We start from the raw sequence: 5,941 nt of genomic DNA, 5'->3' as shown, positions 1-5,941 counted from the left end.
TCTTGATACCGCTGTATATTAACATGGGGACTCAGAAGACGCTGATTGCAGAGCGTATTTCTCAGAATGCAATGGTACCAGTTGAGTCCGTCAATGGATCGGGTTTCCCTAAGCATGGCCTGCACCTCAACAGGTATGGGAAATGGAGGTTGGCTAAGCTTATAATTGACAGTGTAGAGGGGAGGGGGCTTGTGGGATCACCCACGGCAAAATTCCTGTATTAACTAATTTTACAGCTACCCCTTTTTTAAGATTTAAGTCGGCTGATACGTATCTCTGCTTAGGAGAAGTTTTTTTAACAAAGGAACTACCTTCGATAAAGTTCAGGTACTTAAATAATGAAGGAATTAATATATTTAATCGGAAAATAAGATATATTTGGGATGCATATAGTTTACTGATTATAGATGTTAACATCGACATTGATTGTACATCAAAGAACCACTTAAAAAATGTGACAGTTCAGAAAAAAACAATATCTGGCTTGAAACTTCCTGGCAGATTAAAACTGTGTGCCCGACCGAGACTCGAACTCGGGACCTTTGCCTTTCGCGGGCAACTGCTCTACCAACTGAGCTACCGAAGCACGACTCACGCCCGGTACTCACAGCTTTACTTCTGCCAGTACCTTGTCTCCTACCTTCCAAACTTTACAGAAGCTCTGTAAAGTTTGGAACGTAGGAGAACATGCTGGCTACGCTAGTCGAGAGATGCCGTAATCGTGAAGGAAGTCATTCACAATATGTGGACGATTGGAGCGCGAATTGTCGTCCATGAAGACAAGTGCCTCGCCAATATGCTGTCGATATGGTTGCACTAACTGTCGGAGGATGGCATTTACGTATCGTACAGCCATTACGGCGCCTTTCTTGACCACCAGCGGCGTATTTCGGGCCCACATAATGCCACCCCAAAACAGAAGAGAACCTCCACTTTGCTGCACTCGCTGCACAGTGCTTCTAAGGCGTTCAGCCTAACCGGGTTGCCTCCGAACACGTCTCCGAAAATTATCTGGTTGAAGGCATATGCGACACTCATCGGTGAAGAGAACGTGATGCCAATCCTGAGCGGTCCATTCGGCATGTTGTTGGGCCCGTCCGTACCGCGCTGCATGGTGTCGTGGTTGCAAAGACATTCCTCGCCATGGACGTCGGGAGTGAAGTAGCACATCATGCAGCCTGTTTCGCACAGTTTGAGTCGTAACACGTCGTCCTGTGGCTGCATGAAAAACATTATTCAACAACGGTGGCGTTTCTGTCAGGGTTCATCCAAGCCATAACTTGTAGATAGCGGACATCTACTGCAGTAGCAGCCCTTGGGCGGCCTTGGCGAGGCATGTCACGACATTTCCTGTCTCTCTGTATATCCTCCTCGTCCGAACAACATCGCTTTGGTTCCCTCCGAGACGCCTGGACACTTCCCTTGTAGAGAGCCCTTCCAGTCACAAAGTAACAACGCGGACGGTATCGAACCGCATTATTGACCGTCTTGACATGGTTGAACCACAGGCAACACGAGCCGTGTACCTCCTTCCTGGTGGAATGACTGGAACTGATGGGCTGTCGGACTCCCTCCGTCTAATAGGCGCTGCTCATAAACGAAGAAGAATGGCAATAAATTTATAGTTATAACATCTTAGACGATAACATAACACATTTCACATGCTCGTTGAAAATAGCTTCGCATTATAACGTTTAAATCATTGTAGTAGCACTAACAGGTAGCCTGGATAGGTGGTTATTATAATAAGGATTTGATGTCAAAACATGTAGGAATTTTGTAGGTGCATTAAAAGTAGTCACAATCGAAGTGCAGTAGCCCGTTGCGTGCAGCACTGTAAGGCTTTTAAAACGTTATTAGGTAAGTAAAATGCATGAGGTGTGCAAACAGAAATGCTAATTCTCCGGTTAAAATTGAAAGCACATCGTCCGGCGTGAAGGAAATCTCTCTCCATCAGCGCATGGCCAAAGATACAAAGTGAGTGGTGAATAAAACTATTTTTATTACTGAGAAATTAAATATATAAAAACTGTGTTTAACTGTTACATTCTAATTATAGCAGGCGCATTAAATAAGAACCTAATTTCACATGGAATCATGTAACTATCTTATAAAATAGCTTTCCAAGATTACTGTCAGAAGTAGAAATTCGTGGAGAAGGAGACAGAGTCAGTAAATAAATCGCTAAAAGCAAAGGGCTTTCATGAATAATAAAGCACCGTGTTGAGTACGTTAGACCAGAAATGAGGCAAATTTGTAACATTTCTTTTCGGAATGGCCAGTTCCCAGAATCTTTAACTCATTCAGTTGTTATGGTTCCTTTGATGCTAACTAATTTCTTTTTTTTCATTTCATGGAGTATGCACAATAGCTAACTTTGTGGCCACCCTTTACGTCTTCAGTTGATGCCGTTCTAAAATCACTGCAACTTCAACGACTTCCTATGTTTAGAATGTCAGTAGTTAGGCGAGCAAACGTGAGTGGCCATTTTTGGCTGCAGTGCACGATTGTCATATTTTTATGACTGAATTGGTCTCCGTCATCTACGTTTTTTACATGGATTAGGTACAAAAAACTGTCCAGTTCAAATTCATACTCCGTGTATTGCGATAGCACTTAAATTTATGTATTTCTTTTCATAATGATTTTTTTAAACTACTGTCGCTCGATAGGCAACATGGATAACTGTGACAGGTTGTTGTTTTTCCAGTTTCACATGATATACTCTCGCAGAATAAATTAAGAGAATTTTCTGGCGTGTCCTTTGGGAACGGTATCTTTTGACATTGTCTCAGACTGGAAATAGGAATAAAAGTCATATGATTTGTTAGCTGAAGACAGTGATCCCAATTTTCGAAGGAAAAATTTGGTGCTGTCTCTGATTCTTTCAGGGAGTGACACAATGAGCAATCAGCAAAAAAAGAAAAGAAGTAAAACTGTCGTTCCAGTTTAAAAATATGTAACAGAAGCAAAGAATCCACCAATACATGGCACCCCAAGGCACTGTGTACACTACAGCACAAAGAAGGAACATCAGAATAAGCAGACGGCAGTGCGCTCTCTGCCAAGTAGCCCTACGGCTCATTACAGAAAGGAACTGCATTTTTCCATCATCACAAGTAAAGACATTTCATCCACAGTGGCTCCATTTCGAACCACCCCCTATGTGTTCAATTATTGTACGGATTTTTTTTTACCTTGTTCTCTACCAAAGTATGCCTAATAATGTAACAAAATCAAGAAAATTAAAAAAACAAATTTTAATATTTCGAACCTGAAAGGGCTAATAAATTCAGTACTGAAACAGCTTCATAAGAAACTAGAAATGATTGATATAGAAAATTTTAAACCTATGTCTATGCCATCGGAATTTGCTGAAGTTATTTAAAATAGTGGTTATAGAATAAGCTTGACAATTGAAAATGCCGTATTCAGTTTTTTCTGTGAAGCACTGGACTAACCAATCAAAAACTTGGGAACAATAGGCGTCTTATTGATTTATCTAAGGCCTTTGATTGTGTTCATCGCACTATTTTATTGCTGAAGTACGACCATTGTAGAATTGGTTCTTCTCATACTTTAAGAATAGACAGCAAAAGATTATTCTCCACAGTAATGAAACGTGACGTGGAGTGTGAATGGGAAATGGATAATTGGGTGGCGCCTCAGGGGTCAGTGCAGGCACCACTACTATTGTCTGCAGTATGTAGCAGGTGACTCTAAAAGTCTTCCGTTTATTGATGCTACCTTGGTAGTCATGACTTTGAATGCAACACAGGCAATATACGAAATGCTCAGGTCAAGTCATAGATTCTTGGCTTGTAGGGAATAAACTGATATTCAATCACAGTAAAATTCAGTGTTTAAAATTAAACTGTACCTTGCTATGTTTACCCTTACAACAGTACCTGTAATAAGTTGCAGTCCAACACAAGTTTCACAATTCGCCTGTTACATACGAAATTAAATTCTATAGCATCTCTTCCTACTCAAGAAACGTAGTTTTGGATCTGAGACGGTCGACAATATATGGTGTAAGCTCGCGAACGTCTTGTCAAACCGTGTTCAGTAGTCTGAGAATTCTGAACCTGACCTTTCAATACATGCTTCCTTTCATGTCGTTTCTTATTAAAAATATGGGCTTATCCTCAAGAAAGTGTTGCTTCCACTCAGTAAATATTAGACAAAAATCCATTCTGCTTTTGGATCGAAGCTACTTCACTGCTGTGCAGTAAGGTGTGGAGTAGTCTGCTGTATTAATTGTAAATAAGCTGCCAAAAGAATTTAAAAAATGTTCTATCAGTAATCCGCGAACTTCCAAATCCTAACTGAATAGCTTCCTTGTGACTTGCTCCTTTTATTATGTTTGGGAGTTTCCGAGAAAAAAATGGAAAATCCTTTGTTACCTTGTTGATTACACTACTATATATTTGGCTGTTGTCATCTGCATGGGAATCGTATACGTATTTTATCTGTTGCTAACGTTCCTCATTTAACTGTATGTACTGACTAGTTCCTCAACCAGGGAGATTTGCTCCTGAATATGGTGGTATGGAAGTCGACGAGTGAAATAAACCTAAAAATAAAAAAATAAAATAAAAACTTAAAACGTGTTTTCAATCTACAGACCTGAACAATAGCATACCCTCGCCACGGCGGAAATGAGTGGATACCTGTTTCGGCAATGAAAATCAATAGTTGGTTGTATGATAAGAGGATGTGATCACCCATAATTTAATCTGTAAACACGGCTGCTTATAGAGCTTCAAACACAAAGGTGAGGTACATATAAAGATCTATGTGAGCTAGCAGCAGGAATTTAATCACTGTACATTACAAGAGCTTTTTATCTGCCCGTCCAGCTCAAGTTCAGCGTGCTAACTTGCAAAGCGGAGGGGTACGTCATATTAGGATCCAACGAGCATGGCCGACAAATGAACAATAGTGTGTCAGAGCGACCATCCTGAGTCTGGACCTTCAGCTGTTTTCTATGCCACTGTAAGAAAATTCTAGGCTGTTTTTCAATCTGCACGTCATAAAACGCGACGAATAAAATACAGAAACTCGCAGAGCAAAGATTATACGACTCATAGATACATTTTGTACACGACTTTTCTTCCTTAGGATAACTGATGACTGTGGCTATTGGAAGGGTGAATTCTCTAGTAGTTAAAATAAATTGGTTTGACCATTTATGCCGACAGCATACCTTTATCATCGCCATAATGATAAGAATGGAAGATAGTTACTCCTTTCATTTCCACAAAAAAATTTCCTGCTCAGAACTGTACATGAAACAGTACCTACCACTCCTTTGTAAATTTATTATATAAAAATCGATATCCTTCCATAATTTATTCTTAAGATGAAATATAAGACAATAATTATGCGCTTCATTTATTAATATTTTCTGGATAATTTATCTGAGAATTAATTATCACTTTGTAACAAATGGAACGCCGACGCTAGCGCATTTACGTCAGGGATTTAGTGTACTCTTATTTGAATAACGAGTGGGATGCATGGAATGTTTGCGGCACACCGACTTTCACTTATAGTCATTTCTCACGCTTGGAATCACCTTCTAGCTAGCTGTCACTAGAAGAGTCGGTGAAATCTCACAACGAGGGTATCCTCTGCGCTCGCCATCCCCGACCGCCCCCGTTACACCCTCTTAGTGAGCCCTTACGTCTATCTATCCAGCTTGGATACTTCAGCTCGGAGATCCTATGATTTCATAGAAATGAGCAAAGCATTATTACCTCCTACTTAACAGAGTGCTGGTCCAACTCTGGAATGCAATACGACAGCGAACAGCGTGGTATGCGTTCGACAAGCTCTTAGCATGTTTCCGGTGGTACGCGACACCAAATGTCAACGCACGGTCAACGTAATTTCTGTCAGCTACTGGCCGGTGGTTTGATCGAGCCGAGCTCGCTCC

At 40.7% G+C, this 5,941-nt stretch overlaps 1 non-coding gene across 1 annotated transcript; it reads right to left on the bottom strand.

Annotated features, from left to right (window-relative positions):
- Nucleotides 1-512: 512 nt before the first annotated feature.
- Trnas-cga (transfer RNA serine (anticodon CGA)) lies at nt 513-587 on the bottom strand. Its single transcript has one exon. It is a non-coding gene; the product is annotated as a tRNA-Ser (tRNA).
- Between the last annotated feature and the right edge of the window lie 5,354 nt (nt 588-5,941).

This window comes from Schistocerca serialis, chromosome 9 (assembly GCF_023864345.2).
Source record: "Schistocerca serialis cubense isolate TAMUIC-IGC-003099 chromosome 9, iqSchSeri2.2, whole genome shotgun sequence".
Lineage (NCBI taxonomy): Eukaryota > Metazoa > Arthropoda > Insecta > Orthoptera > Acrididae > Schistocerca > Schistocerca serialis.
This window is presented reverse-complemented; position numbering and strand designations above follow the sequence as displayed.